Here is an 18,614-nt window from a genome sequence, read left to right as displayed (position 1 = left end):
CTGACTGACTCACTCACTCTCACTGACTGAGACTCACTCTCACTGACTGACACTCACTCTCACTGACTGACACTCACTCTCACTGACTGACTCACGTACTCTCACTGACTGACTCAGTCTCCCTGACTGACTCACTCACTCTCACTAACTCACTCACTCTCAATGACTGACTCACTCACTCTCACTGACTGACTCGCTCACTCTCACTGACTGACTCACTCTCACTGACTCACTCTCTCTCTCACTGACTCACTCACTCTCACTGACTGACTCACTCTCACTGACTGACTCACTCTCACTGATTGACTCACTCTCACTGACTGACTCACTCACTCTCAATCACTGACTCACTCACTCTCACTGACTGACTCACTCTCACTGACTGACTCTCTCTCTCTCACTGACTGACTCACTCACACTCACTGACTGACTCACTCACTCTCACTGACTGACTCACTCACTCTCACTGACTCACTCACTCTCACTGACTCACTCACTCTCAATGATTTACTCACTCTCACTGACTCACTCACTCACTCTCACTGACTCACTCACTCTCACTGACTCACTCACTCTCACTGACTCGCTCACTCTAACTGACTCACTGACTCTCACTGACTCACTGACTCTCACTCACTGACTGGCTCACTCTCACTGACTGAGTCACTGCATGACTCACTGGCTGACTCACTGGCTGACTCACTCACTCTCACTGACTGACTCACTCACTCTCACTGACTGACTCACTTACTCTCACTGACTGACTCACTCCCTCTCACCGACTGAGACTCACTCTCACTGACTGACACTCACTCTCACTGACTGACACTCACTCTCACTGACTGACACTCACTCTCACTGACTGACTCACGCACTCTCACTGACTGACTCAGTCTCCCTGACTCACTCACTCACTCTCACTGACTCACTCACTCTCACTGACTGACTGACTCACTCTCACTGACTGACTCGCTCACTCTCACTGACTGACTCAGTCTCACTGACTCTCTCTCTCTCTCACTGACTCCCTCACTCTCACTGACTGACTCACTCTCACTGACTGACTCACTCTCACTGATTGACTCACTCTCACTGACTGACTCACTCACTCTCACTGACTGACTCACTCACTCTCACTGACTCACTCACTCTCACTGACTGACTCTCTCTCTCTCTCACTGACTGACTCACTCATACTCACTGACTGACTCACTCACTCTCACTGACTGACTCACTGACTCTCACTGACTCACTCACTCTCACTGACTCACTCACTCTCAATGATTTACTCACTCTCACTGACTCACTCACTCTCACTGACTCACTCACTCACTCTCACTGGCTCACTCACTCTCACTGACTCACTCACTCTAACTGACTCACTGACTCTCACTGACTCAGTGACTCTCACTCACTGACTGACTCACTCTCACTGACTGACTCACTCTCACTGACTGGCTCACTCTCACTGACTGAGTCACTGCATGACTCACTGGCTGGCTCACTGGCTGACTCACTCACTCTCACTGACTGACTCACTCACTCTCACTGACTGACTCACTCACTCTCACTGACTGACTCACTTACTCTCACTGACTGACTCACTCACTCTCACTGACTGACTCACTCTCACTGACTGACTCTCTCTCTCTCACTGACTGACTCACACACTCTCACTGACTGACTCACTCTCACTGACTGACTCTCTCTCTCTCACCTACTGACTCACACACTCTCACTGACTCACTCACTCCCACTGACTGACTGACTCACTCTCACTGACTGACTCGCTCACTCTCACTGACTGACTCACTCTCACTGACTCACTCTCTCTCTCACTGACTCACTCACTCTCACTGACTCACTCACTCTCACTGACTGACTCACTCTCACTGACTGACTCACTCACTCTCACTGACTGACTCACTCCCTCTCACTGACTAACTCACTCACTCTCACTGACTGACTCGCTCACTCTCACTGACTGACTCACTCTCACTGACTCACTCTCTCTCTCACTGACTCACTCACTCTCACTGACTCACTCACTCTCACTGATTGACTCACTCTCACTGACTGACTCACTCACTCTCAATCACTGACTCACTCACTCTCACTGACTGACTCACTCTCACTGACTGACTCTCTCTCTCTCACTGACTGACTCACTCACACTCACTGACTGACTCACTCACTCTCACTGACTGACTCACTCACTCTCACTGACTCACTCACTCTCACTGACTCACTCACTCTCAATGATTTACTCACTCTCACTGACTCACTCACTCACTCTCACTGACTCACTCACTCTCACTGACTCACTCACTCTCACTGACTCGCTCACTCTAACTGACTCACTGACTCTCACTGACTCACTGACTCTCACTCACTGACTGGCTCACTCTCACTGACTGAGTCACTGCATGACTCACTGGCTGACTCACTGGCTGACTCACTCACTCTCACTGACTGACTCACTCACTCTCACTGACTGACTCACTTACTCTCACTGACTGACTCACTCCCTCTCACTGACTGAGACTCACTCTCACTGACTGACACTCACTCTCACTGACTGACACTCACTCTCACTGACTGACACTCACTCTCACTGACTGACTCACGCACTCTCACTGACTGACTCAGTCTCCCTGACTCACTCACTCACTCTCACTGACTCACTCACTCTCACTGACTGACTGACTCACTCTCACTGACTGACTCGCTCACTCTCACTGACTGACTCAGTCTCACTGACTCTCTCTCTCTCTCACTGACTCCCTCACTCTCACTGACTGACTCACTCTCACTGACTGACTCACTCTCACTGATTGACTCACTCTCACTGACTGACTCACTCACTCTCACTGACTGACTCACTCACTCTCACTGACTCACTCACTCTCACTGACTGACTCTCTCTCTCTCTCACTGACTGACTCACTCATACTCACTGACTGACTCACTCACTCTCACTGACTGACTCACTCACTCTCACTGACTCACTCACTCTCACTGACTCACTCACTCTCAATGATTTACTCACTCTCACTGACTCACTCACTCTCACTGACTCACTCACTCACTCTCACTGGCTCACTCACTCTCACTGACTCACTCACTCTAACTGACTCACTGACTCTCACTGACTCAGTGACTCTCACTCACTGACTGACTCACTCTCACTGACTGACTCACTCTCACTGACTGGCTCACTCTCACTGACTGAGTCACTGCATGACTCACTGGCTGGCTCACTGGCTGACTCACTCACTCTCACTGACTGACTCACTCACTCTCACTGACTGACTCACTCACTCTCACTGACTGACTCACTTACTCTCACTGACTGACTCACTCACTCTCACTGACTGACTCACTCTCACTGACTGACTCTCTCTCTCTCACTGACTGACTCACACACTCTCACTGACTGACTCAGTCTCTCTGACTGACTCACTCACTCACTCTCACTGACTCACTCACTCTCACTGACTGACTGACTCACTCTCACTGACTGACTCGCTCACTCTCACTGACTGACTCACTCTCACTGACTCACTCTCTCTCTCACTGACTCACTCACTCTCACTGACTCACTCACTCTCACTGACTGACTCACTCTCACTGACTGACTCACTCACTCTCACTGACTGACTCACTCCCTCTCACTGACTAACTCACTCTCACTGACTGACTCTCTCTCTCTCTCACTGACTGACTCACTCACACTCACTGACTGACTCACTCACTCTCACTGACTGACTCACTCACTCTCACTGACTCACTCACTCTCACTGACTCACTCACTCTCACTGACTCACTCACTCTCACTGACTCACTCACTCACTCTCACTGACTCACTCAGTCTCACTGACTCAATCACTCTAACTGACTCACTGACTCTCACTGACTCACTGACTCTCACTCACTGACTCACTCTTACTGACTGACTCACTCTCACTGACTGGCTCACTCTCACTGACTGAGTCACTGCATGACTCACTGGCTGACTCACTGGCTGACTCACTCACTCTCACTGACTGACTCACTCACTCTCACTGACTGACTCACTCACTCTCACTGACTGAGACTCACTCTCACTGACTGACACTTACTTTCACTGACTGACACTCACTCTCACTGACTGACACTCACTCTCACTGACTGACTCACATACTCTCACTGACTGACTCAGTCTCCCTGACTGACTCACTCACTCTCACTGACTCACTCACTCTCACTGACTGACTCACTCACTCTCACTGACTGACTCGCTCACTCTCACTGACTGACTCACTCTCACTGACTCACTCTCTCTCACTGACTCACTCACTCTCACTGACTGACTCACTCTCACTGACTGACTCACTCTCACTGATTGACTCACTCTCACTGACTGACTCACTCACTCTCACTGACTGACTCGCTCACTCTCACTGACTGACTCACTCACTCTCACTGACTGAGACTCACTCTCACTGACTGAAACTCACTCTCACTGACTGACACTCACTCTCACTGACTGACTCACTCACTCTCACTGACTGACTCACTCTCACTGACTCACTCTCTCTCTCACTGACTCACTCACTCTCACTGACTGACTCACTCTCACTGACTCACTCACTCTCACTGACTCACTCACTCTCACTGACTGGCTCACTCTCACTGACTGACTCACTCACTCTTACTCTCACTGACTCACTCTCACTGACTCGCTTTAATTGACTCACTCTCACTGACTCACTCACTCTTACTGACTCACTCACTCACTGACTCACTCTCACTGACTCACTCTCACTGACTGACTGACTTACTCTCACTGACTGACTGACTCACTCTCACTGACTCACTCACTCTCAATGACTCACTCACTCTCACTGACTGACTCACTCACTCTCACTGACTCACTCACTCACTCTCACTGACTCACTCACTCTCACTGACTCACTGACTGTCACTGACTCACTGACTGACTCACTCTCACTGACTGACTCACTCTCACTGACTCACTCTCACTGACTGACTCACTCACTCTCACTGACTCACTCACTCTCACTGACTGACTCACTCACTCTCACTCTCACTGACTCACTCTCACTGACTCACTTTAATTGACTCACTCTCACTGACTCACTCACTCACTGAGTCACTCTCACTGACTCACTCTCACTGACTGACTCACTCTCACTGACTGACTGACTCACTCTCACTGACTCGCTCACTCACTCTCACTGACTGACTCTCACTGACTGACTCACTCTCACTGACACTCACCCACTCTCACACACTGACTGACTCACTCTCACTGACTGACTCACTCTCACTGACTGACTCACTCTCACTGACTGGCTCACTCTCACTGACTGAGTCACTGACTGACCCACTGGCTGACTCACTCACTCTCACTGACTGACTCACTCACTCTTACTGACTGACTCACTCACTCTCACTGACTGACTGACTCACTCTCACTGACTGACTGACTCACTCTCACTGACTGACTCACTCACTCTCACTGACTGACTCACTCACTCTCACTGACTGAGACTCACTCTCACTGACTGACACTAACTTTCACTGACTGACACTCACTCTCACTGACTGACACTCACTCTCACTGACTGACTCACATACTCTCACTGACTCACTCACTCTCCCTGACTGACTCACTCACTCTCACTGACTCACTCACTCTCACTGACTGACTCACTCTCACTGATTGACTCACTCTCACTGACTGACTCTCACTGACTGACTCACTCTCACTGACTGACTCACTCTCACTGACTGACTCACTCTCACTGACTGGCTCACTCTCACTGACTGAGTCACTGACTGACCCACTGGCTGACTCACTGGCTGACTCACTCACTCTCACTGACTGACTCACTCACTCTTACTGACTGACTCACTCACTCTCACTGACTGACTGACTCACTCTCACTGACTGACTGACTCACTCTCACTGACTGACTCACTCACTCTCACTGACTGACTCACTCACTCTCACTGACTGACTCACTCACTCTCACTGACTGAGACTCACTCTCACTGACTGACACTAACTTTCACTGACTGACACTCACTCTCACTGACTGACACTCACTCTCACTGACTGACTCACATACTCTCACTGACTGACTCAGTCTCCCTGACTGACTCACTCACTCTCACTGACTCACTCACTCTCACTGACTGACTCACTCACTCTCACTGACTGACTCGCTCACTCTCACTGACTGACTCACTCTCACTGACTCACTCTCTCTCTCACTGACTCACTCACTCTCACTGACTGACTCACTCTCACTGACTGACTCACTCTCACTGATTGACTCACTCTCACTGACTGACTCACTCACTCTCCCTCACTGACTCACTCACTCTCACTGACTCACTCACTCTCAGTGACTCACTCACTCTCAATGATTTACTCACTCTCACGGACTCACTCACTCTCACTGACTCTCTCACTCACTCTCACTGACTCACTCACTCTCACTGACTCACTCACTCTAACTGACTCACTGACTCTCACTGACTCAGTGACTCTCACTCACTGACTGACTCACTCTCACTGACTGACTCACTCTCACTGACTGGCTCACTCTCACTGACTGAGTCACTGCATGACTCACAGGCTGGCTCACTTGCTGACTCACTCACTCTCACTGACTGACTCACTCACTCTCACTGACTGACTCACTTACTCTCACTGACTCGCTCACTCACTCTCACTGACTCACTCTCACTGACTGACTCACTCTCACTGACTGACTCACTCTCACTGACTGGCTCACTCTCACTGACTGAGTCACTGACTGACCCACTGGCTGACTCACTGGCTGACTCACTCACTCTCACTGACTGACTCACTCACTCTTACTGACTGACTCACTCACTCTCACTGACTGACTGACTCACTCTCACTGACTGACTGACTCACTCTCACTGACTGACTCACTCACTCTCACTGACTGACTCACTCACTCTCACTGACTGAGACTCACTCTCACTGACTGACACTAACTTTCACTGACTGACACTCACTCTCACTGACTGACACTCACTCTCACTGACTGACTCACATACTCTCACTGACTGACTCAGTCTCCCTGACTGACTCACTCACTCTCACTGACTGACTCACTCTCACTGACTGACTCACTCTCACTGATTGACTCACTCTCACTGACTGACTCTCACTGACTGACTCACTCTCACTGACTGACTCACTCTCACTGACTGACTCACTCTCACTGACTGGCTCACTCTCACTGACTGAGTCACTGACTGACCCACTGGCTGACTCACTGGCTGACTCACTCACTCTCACTGACTGACTCACTCACTCTTACTGACTGACTCACTCACTCTCACTGACTGACTGACTCACTCTCACTGACTGACTGACTCACTCTCACTGACTGACTCACTCACTCTCACTGACTGACTCACTCACTCTCACTGACTGACTCACTCACTCTCACTGACTGAGACTCACTCTCACTGACTGACACTAACTTTCACTGACTGACACTCACTCTCACTGACTGACACTCACTCTCACTGACTGACTCACATACTCTCACTGACTGACTCAGTCTCCCTGACTGACTCACTCACTCTCACTGACACTCACCCACTCTCACACACTGACTGACTCACTCTCACTGACTGACTCCCTCTCACTGACTCACTCTCACTGACTCACTCTCACTGACTGACTCACTCTCACTGACTGACTCACTCTCACTGACTGGCTCACTCTCACTGACTGAGTCACTGCATGACTCACTGGCTGACTAACTGGCTGACTCACTCACTCTCACTGACTGACTCACTCACTCTCACTGACTGACTCACTTACTCTCACTGACTGACTGACTCACTCTCACTGACTGACATTCACTCTCACTGACTGACACTCACTCTCACTGACTGACACTCACTCTCACTGACTGACTCACGCACTCTCACTGACTGACTCAGTCTCCCTGACTGACTCACTCACTCTCACTGACTCACTCACTCTCACTGACTGACTCACTCACTCTCACTGACTGACTCGCTCACTCTCACTGACTGACTCGCTCACTCTCACTGACTTACTCACTCTCACTGACTCACTCTCTCTCTCACTGACTCACTCACTCTCACTGACTGACTCACTCTCACTGACTGACTCACTCTCACTGATTGACTCACTCTCACTGACTGACTCACTCACTCTCACTGACTGACTCACTCACTCTCACTGACTGACTCACTCTCACTGACTGACTCACTCTCACTGACTGGCTCACTCTCACTGACTGAGTCACTGACTGACCCACTGGCTGACTCACTGGCTGACTCACTCACTCTCACTGACTGACTCACTCACTCTTACTGACTGACTCACTCACTCCCACTGACTGACTCACTTACTCTCACTGACTGACTCACTCACTCTCACTGACTGACTCACTCACTCTCACTGACTGACTCACTCACTCTCACTGACTGACTCACTCACTCTCACTGACTGATACTCACTCTCACTGACTGACACTAACTTTCACTGACTGACACTCACTCTCACTGACTGACACTCACTCTCACTGACTGACTCACATACTCTCACTGACTGACTCAGTCTCCCTGACTGACTCACTCACTCTCACTGACTCACTCACTCTCACTGACTGACTCACTCACTCTCACTGACTGACTCGCTCACTCTCACTGACTGACTCACTCTCACTGACTCACTCTCTCTCTCACTGACTCACTCACTCTCACTGACTGACTAACTCTCACTGACTGACTCACTCTCACTGATTGACTCACTCTCACTGACTGACTCACTCACTCTCACTCACTGACTCACTCACTCACTCTCACTGACTGACTGACTCTCACTGACTGACTCTCTCTCTCTCTCACTGACTGACTCACTCACACTCACTGACTGACTCACTCACTCTCACTGACTGACTCACTCACTCTCACTGACTCACTCACTCTCACTGACTCACTCACTCTCACTGACTGACTGACTCACTCTCACTGACTGACTCACTCACTCTCACTGACTGACTCACTCACTCTCACTCTCACTGACTCACTCTCACTGACTCACTTTAATTGACTCACTCTCACTGACTCACTCACTCACTGACTCACTCTCACTGACTCACTCTCACTGACTGACTGACTCACTCTCACTGACTGACTGACTCACTCTCACTGACTCGCTCACTCACTCTCACTGACTGACTCTCACTGACTGACTCACTCTCACTGACACTCACCCACTCTCACACACTGACTGACTCACTCTCACTGACTGACTCCCTCTCACTGACTCACTCTCACTGACTCACTCTCACTGACTGACTCACTCTCACTGACTGACTCACTCTCACTGACTGGCTCACTCTCACTGACTGAGTCACTGACTGACCCACTGGCTGACTCACTGGCTGACTCACTCACTCTCACTGACTGACTCACTCACTCTTACTGACTGACTCACTCACTCTCACTGACTGACTCACTTACTCTCACTGACTGACTGACTCACTCTCACTGAGTGACTGACTCACTCTCACTGACTGACTCACTCACTCTCACTGACTGACTCACTCACTCTCACTGACTGAGACTCACTCTCACTGACTGACACTCACTCTCACTGACTGACACTCACTCTCACTGACTGACTCACGTACTCTCACTGACTGACTCAGTCTCCCTGACTGACTCACTCACTCTCACTAACTCACTCACTCTCAATGACTGACTCACTCACTCTCACTGACTGACTCGCTCACTCACTCTCACTGACTGACTCACTCTCACTGACTCACTCTCTCTCTCACTGACTCACTCACTCTCACTGACTGACTCACTCTCACTGACTGACTCACTCTCACTGATTGACTCACTCTCACTGACTGACTCACTCACTCTCAATCACTGACTCACTCACTCTCACTGACTGACTCACTCTCACTGACTGACTCTCTCTCTCTCACTGACTGACTCACTCACACTCACTGACTGACTCACTCACTCTCACTGACTGACTCACTCACTCTCACTGACTCACTCACTCTCACTGACTCACTCACTCTCAATGATTTACTCACTCTCACTGACTCACTCACTCACTCTCACTGACTCACTCACTCTCACTGACTCACTCACTCTCACTGACTCGCTCACTCTAACTGACTCACTGACTCTCACTGACTCACTGACTCTCACTCACTGACTGGCTCACTCTCACTGACTGAGTCACTGCATGACTCACTGGCTGACTCACTGGCTGACTCACTCACTCTCACTGACTGACTCACTCACTCTCACTGACTGACTCACTTACTCTCACTGACTGACTCACTCACTCTCACTGACTGAGACTCACTCTCACTGACTGACACTCACTCTCATTGACTGACTTACTCACTCTCACTGACTGACTCACTCACTCTCACTGACTGACTCACTCACTCTCACTGACTCACTCACTCTCACTGACTCACTCACTCTCAATGATTTACTCACTCTCACTGACTCACTCACTCACTCTCACTGACTCACTCACTCTCACTGACTCACTCACTCTCACTGACTCGCTCACTCTAACTGACTCACTGACTCTCACTGACTCACTGACTCTCACTCACTGACTGGCTCACTCTCACTGACTGAGTCACTGCATGACTCACTGGCTGACTCACTGGCTGACTCACTCACTCTCACTGACTGACTCACTCACTCTCACTGACTGACTCACTTACTCTCACTGACTGACTCACTCCCTCTCACTGACTGAGACTCACTCTCACTGACTGACACTCACTCTCACTGACTGACACTCACTCTCACTGACTGACACTCACTCTCACTGACTGACTCACGCACTCTCACTGACTGACTCAGTCTCCCTGACTCACTCACTCACTCTCACTGACTCACTCACTCTCACTGACTGACTGACTCACTCTCACTGACTGACTCGCTCACTCTCACTGACTGACTCAGTCTCACTGACTCTCTCTCTCTCTCACTGACTCCCTCACTCTCACTGACTGACTCACTCTCACTGACTGACTCACTCTCACTGATTGACTCACTCTCACTGACTGACTCACTCACTCTCACTGACTGACTCACTCACTCTCACTGACTCACTCACTCTCACTGACTGACTCTCTCTCTCTCTCACTGACTGACTCACTCATACTCACTGACTGACTCACTCACTCTCACTGACTGACTCACTCACTCTCACTGACTCACTCACTCTCACTGACTCACTCACTCTCAATGATTTACTCACTCTCACTGACTCACTCACTCTCACTGACTCACTCACTCACTCTCACTGGCTCACTCACTCTCACTGACTCACTCACTCTAACTGACTCACTGACTCTCACTGACTCAGTGACTCTCACTCACTGACTGACTCACTCTCACTGACTGACTCACTCTCACTGACTGGCTCACTCTCACTGACTGAGTCACTGCATGACTCACTGGCTGGCTCACTGGCTGACTCACTCACTCTCACTGACTGACTCACTCACTCTCACTGACTGACTCACTCACTCTCACTGACTGACTCACTTACTCTCACTGACTGACTCACTCACTCTCACTGACTGACTCACTCTCACTGACTGACTTTCTCTCTCTCACTGACTGACTCACACACTCTCACTGACTGACTCAGTCTCTCTGACTGACTCACTCACTCTCACTGACTCACTCACTCTCACTGACTGACTGACTCACTCTCACTGACTGACTCGCTCACTCTCACTGACTGACTCACTCTCACTGACTCACTCTCTCTCTCACTGACTCACTCACTCTCACTGACTCACTCACTCTCACTGACTGACTCACTCTCACTGACTGACTCACTCACTCTCACTGACTGACTCACTCCCTCTCACTGACTAACTCACTCTCACTGACTGACTCTCTCTCTCTCTCACTGACTGACTCACTCACACTCACTGACTGACTCACTCACTCTCACTGACTGACTCACTCACTCTCACTGACTCACTCACTCTCACTGACTCACTCACTCTCACTGACTCACTCACTCTCACTGACTCACTCACTCACTCTCACTGACTCACTCAGTCTCACTGACTCAATCACTCTAACTGACTCACTGACTCTCACTGACTCACTGACTCTCACTCACTGACTCACTCTTACTGACTGACTCACTCTCACTGACTGGCTCACTCTCACTGACTGAGTCACTGCATGACTCACTGGCTGACTCACTGGCTGACTCACTCACTCTCACTGACTGACTCACTCACTCTCACTGACTGACTCACTCACTCTCACTGACTGAGACTCACTCTCACTGACTGACACTTACTTTCACTGACTGACACTCACTCTCACTGACTGACACTCACTCTCACTGACTGACTCACATACTCTCACTGACTGACTCAGTCTCCCTGACTGACTCACTCACTCTCACTGACTCACTCACTCTCACTGACTGACTCACTCACTCTCACTGACTGACTCGCTCACTCTCACTGACTGACTCACTCTCACTGACTCACTCTCTCTCACTGACTCACTCACTCTCACTGACTGACTCACTCTCACTGACTGACTCACTCTCACTGATTGACTCACTCTCACTGACTGACTCACTCACTCTCACTGACTGACTCGCTCACTCTCACTGACTGACTCACTCACTCTCACTGACTGAGACTCACTCTCACTGACTGAAACTCACTCTCACTGACTGACACTCACTCTCACTGACTGACTCACTCACTCTCACTGACTGACTCACTCTCACTGACTCACTCTCTCTCTCACTGACTTACTCACTCTCACTGACTGACTCACTCTCACTGACTCACTCACTCTCACTGACTCACTCACTCTCACTGACTGGCTCACTCTCACTGACTGACTCACTCACTCTTACTCTCACTGACTCACTCTCACTGACTCGCTTTAATTGACTCACTCTCACTGACTCACTCACTCTTACTGACTCACTCACTCACTGACTCACTCTCACTGACTCACTCTCACTGACTGACTGACTTACTCTCACTGACTGACTGACTCACTCTCACTGACTCACTCACTCTCAATGACTCACTCACTCTCACTGACTGACTCACTCACTCTCACTGACTCACTCACTCACTCTCACTGACTCACTCACTCTCACTGACTCACTGACTGTCACTGACTCACTGACTGACTCACTCTCACTGACTGACTCACTCTCACTGACTCACTCTCACTGACTGACTCACTCACTCTCACTGACTCACTCACTCTCACTGACTGACTCACTCACTCTCACTCTCACTGACTCACTCTCACTGACTCACTTTAATTGACTCACTCTCACTGACTCACTCACTCACTGAGTCACTCTCACTGACTCACTCTCACTGACTGACTGACTCACTCTCACTGACTGACTGACTCACTCTCACTGACTCGCTCACTAACTCTCACTGACTGACTCACTGACTGACTCACTCTCACTGACACTCACCCACTCTCACACACTGACTGACTCACTCTCACTGACTGACTCACTCTCACTGACTGACTCACTCTCACTGACTGGCTCACTCTCACTGACTGAGTCACTGACTGACCCACTGGCTGACTCACTGGCTGACTCACTCACTCTCACTGACTGACTCACTCACTCTTACTGACTGACTCACTCACTCTCACTGACTGACTGACTCACTCTCACTGACTGACTGACTCACTCTCACTGACTGACTCACTCACTCTCACTGACTGACTCACTCACTCTCACTGACTGAGACTCACTCTCACTGACTGACACTAACTTTCACTGACTGACACTCACTCTCACTGACTGACACTCACTCTCACTGACTGACTCACATACTCTCACTGACTGACTCAGTCTCCCTGACTGACTCACTCACTCTCACTGACTGACTCACTCTCACTGACTGACTCACTCTCACTGATTGACTCACTCTCACTGACTGACTCTCACTGACTGACTCACTCTCACTGACTGACTCACTCTCACTGACTGACTCACTCTCACTGACTGGCTCACTCTCACTGACTGAGTCACTGACTGACCCACTGGCTGACTCACTGGCTGACTCACTCACTCTCACTGACTGACTCACTCACTCTTACTGACTGACTCACTCACTCTCACTGACTGACTGACTCACTCTCACTGACTGACTGACTCACTCTCACTGACTGACTCACTCACTCTCACTGACTGACTCACTCACTCTCACTGACTGACTCACTCACTCTCACTGACTGAGACTCACTCTCACTGACTGACACTAACTTTCACTGACTGACACTCACTCTCACTGACTGACAATCACTCTCACTGACTGACTCACATACTCTCACTGACTGACTCAGTCTCCCTGACTGACTCACTCACTCTCACTGACTCACTCACTCTCACTGACTGACTCACTCACTCTCACTGACTGACTCGCTCACTCTCACTGACTGACTCACTCTCACTGACTCACTCTCTCTCTCACTGACTCACTCACTCTCACTGACTGACTCACTCTCACTGACTGACTCACTCTCACTGATTGACTCACTCTCACTGACTGACTCACTCACTCCCACTCACTGACTCACTCACTCTCACTGACTCACTCACTCTCACTGACTCACTCACTCTCAATGATTTACTCACTCTCACGGACTCACTCACTCTCACTGACTCTCTCACTCACTCTCACTGACTCACTCACTCTCACTGACTCACTCACTCTAACTGACTCACTGACTCTCACTGACTCAGTGACTCTCACTCACTGACTGACTCACTCTCACTGACTGACTCACTCTCACTGACTGGCTCACTCTCACTGACTGAGTCACTGCATGACTCACAGGCTGGCTCACTGGCTGACTCACTCACTCTCACTGACTGACTCACTCACTCTCACTGACTGACTCACTTACTCTCACTGACTGACTCACTCTCACTGACTGACTGACTCACTCACTCTCACTGACTGACACTAACTTTCACTGACTGACACTCACTGTCACTGACTGACACTCACTCTCACTGACTGACTCAGTCTCCCTGACTGACTCACTCACTCTCACTGACTCACTCACTCTCACTGACTGACTCACTCACTCTCACTGACTGACTCGCTCACTCTCACTGACTGACTCACTCTCACTGACTCACTCTCTCTCTCACTGACTCACTCACTCTCACTGACTGACTCACTCTCACTGACTGACTCACTCTCACTGATTGACTCACTCTCACTGACTGACTCACTCACTCTCACTCACTGACTCACTCACTCTCACTGACTGACTCACTCTCACTGACTGACTCTCTCTCTCTCTCACTGACTGACTCACTCACACTCACTGACTGACTCACTCACTCTCACTGACTGACTCACTCACTCTCACTGACTGACTCACTCTCACTGACTCACTCACTCTCAATGATTTACTCACTCTCACTGACTCACTCACTCACTCTCACTGACTCACTCACTCTCACTGACTCACTCACTCTCACTGACTCACTCACTCTAACTGACTCACTCACTCTCACTGACTCACTGACTCTCACTCACTGACTGACTCACTCTCACTGACTGAGTCACTGCATGACTCACTGGCTGACTCACTGGCTGACTCACTCACTCTCACTGACTGACTCACTCACTCTCACTGACGGACTCACTTACTCTCACTGACTGACTCACTCACTCTCACTGACTGAGACTCACTCTCACTGACTGACACTCACTCTCATTGACTGACTTACTCACTCTCACTGACTGACTCACTCACTCTCACTCACTGACTCACTCACTCTCACTGACTGACTCACTCTCACTGACTGACTCTCTCTCTCTCACTGACTGACTCACTCACACTCACTGACTGACTCACTCACTCTCACTGACTGACTCACTCACTCTCACTGACTGACTCACTCTCACTGACACTCACCCACTCTCACCCACTGACTAACTCACTCTCACTGACTGACTCCCTCTCACTGACTCACTCTCACTGACTCACTCTCACTGACTGACTCACTCTCACTGACTGACTCACTCTCACTGACTGGCTCACTCTCACTGACTGAGTCACTGACTGACCCACTGGCTGACTCACTGGCTGACTCACTCACTCTCACTGACTGACTCACTCACTCTTACTGACTGACTCACTCACTCTCACTGACTGACTCACTTACTCTCACTGACTGACTCACTCACTCTCACTGACTGACTCACTCACTCTCACTGACTGACTCACTCACTCTCACTGACTGACACTCACTCTCACTGACTGACTCACATACTCTCACTGACTGACTCAGTCTCCCTGACTGACTCACTCACTCTCACTGACTCACTCACTCTCACTGACTGACTCGCTCACTCTCACTGACTGACTCACTCTCACTGACTCACTCTCTCTCTCACTGACTCACTCACTCTCACTGACTGACTCACTCTCACTGACTGACTCACTCTCACTGATTGACTCACTCTCACTGACTGACTCACTCACTCTCACTCACTGACTCACTCACTCTCACTGACTGACTCACTCTCACTGACTGACTCTCTCTCTCTCTCACTGACTGACTCACTCACACTCACTGACTGACTCACTCACTCTCACTGACTGACTCAATCACTCTCACTGACTGACTCACTCTCACTGACTCACTCACTCTCAATGATTTACTCACTCTCACTGACTCACTCACTCTCACTGACTCACTGACTGTCACTGACTCACTGACTGACTCACTCTCACTGACTGACTCACTCTCACTGACTCACTCTCACTGACTGACTGACTCACTCTCACTGACTCACTCACTCTCACTGACTGACTCACTCACTCTTACTCTCACTGACTCACTCTCACTGACTCGCTTTAATTGACTCACTCTCACTGACTCACTCACTCTTACTGACTCACTCACTCACTGACTCACTCTCACTGACTCACTCTCACTGACTGACTGACTTACTCTCACTGACTGACTGACTCACTCTCACTGACTCACTCACTCTCAATGACTCACTCACTCTCACTGACTGACTCACTCACTCTCACTGACTCACTCACTCACTCTCACTGACTCACTCACTCTCACTGACTCACTGACTGTCACTGACTCACTGACTGACTCACTCTCACTGACTGACTCACTCTCACTGACTCACTCTCACTGACTGACTCACTCACTCTCACTGACTCACTCACTCTCACTGACTGACTCACTCACTCTCACTCTCACTGACTCACTCTCACTGACTCACTTTAATTGACTCACTCTCACTGACTCACTCACTCACTGACTCACTCTCACTGACTCACTCTCACTGACTGACTGACTCACTCTCACTGACTGACTGACTCACTCTCACTGACTCGCTCACTCACTCTCACTGACTGACTCTCACTGACTGACTCACTCTCACTGACACTCACCCACTCTCACACACTGACTGACTCACTCTCACTGACTGACTCCCTCTCACTGACTCACTCTCACTGACTCACTCTCACTGACTGACTCACTCTCACTGACTGACTCACTCTCACTGACTGGCTCACTCTCACTGACTGAGTCACTGACTGACCCACTGGCTGACTCACTGGCTGACTCACTCACTCTCACTGACTGACTCACTCACTCTTACTGACTGACTCACTCACTCTCACTGACTGACTCACTTACTCTCACTGACTGACTGACTCACTCTCACTGAGTGACTGACTCACTCTCACTGACTGACTCACTCACTCTCACTGACTGACTCACTCACTCTCACTGACTGAGACTCACTCTCACTGACTGACACTCACTCTCACTGACTGACACTCACTCTCACTGACTGACTCACGTACTCTCACTGACTGACTCAGTCTCCCTGACTGACTCACTCACTCTCACTAACTCACTCACTCTCAATGACTGACTCACTCACTCTCACTGACTGACTCGCTCACTCTCACTGACTGACTCACTCTCACTGACTCACTCTCTCTCTCACTGACTCACTCACTCTCACTGACTGACTCACTCTCACTGACTGACTCACTCTCACTGATTGACTCACTCTCACTGACTGACTCACTCACTCTCAATCACTGACTCACTCACTCTCACTGACTGACTCACTCTCACTGACTGACTCTCTCTCTCTCACTGACTGACTCACTCACACTCACTGACTGACTCACTCACTCTCACTGACTGACTCACTCACTCTCACTGACTCACTCACTCTCACTGACTCACTCACTCTCAATGATTTACTCACTCTCACTGACTCACTCACTCACTCTCACTGACTCACTCACTCTCACTGACTCACTCACTCTCACTGACTCGCTCACTCTAACTGACTCACTGACTCTCACTGACTCACTGACTCTCACTCACTGACTGGCTCACTCTCACTGACTGAGTCACTGCATGACTCACTGGCTGACTCACTGGCTGACTCACTCACTCTCACTGACTGACTCACTCACTCTCACTGACT

The sequence above is a fragment of the Triturus cristatus genome, chromosome 1_1, assembly GCF_964204655.1.
Source record: "Triturus cristatus chromosome 1_1, aTriCri1.1, whole genome shotgun sequence".
Classification (NCBI taxonomy): domain Eukaryota; kingdom Metazoa; phylum Chordata; class Amphibia; order Caudata; family Salamandridae; genus Triturus; species Triturus cristatus.
Note: the sequence above shows the minus strand (reverse complement) of the source record.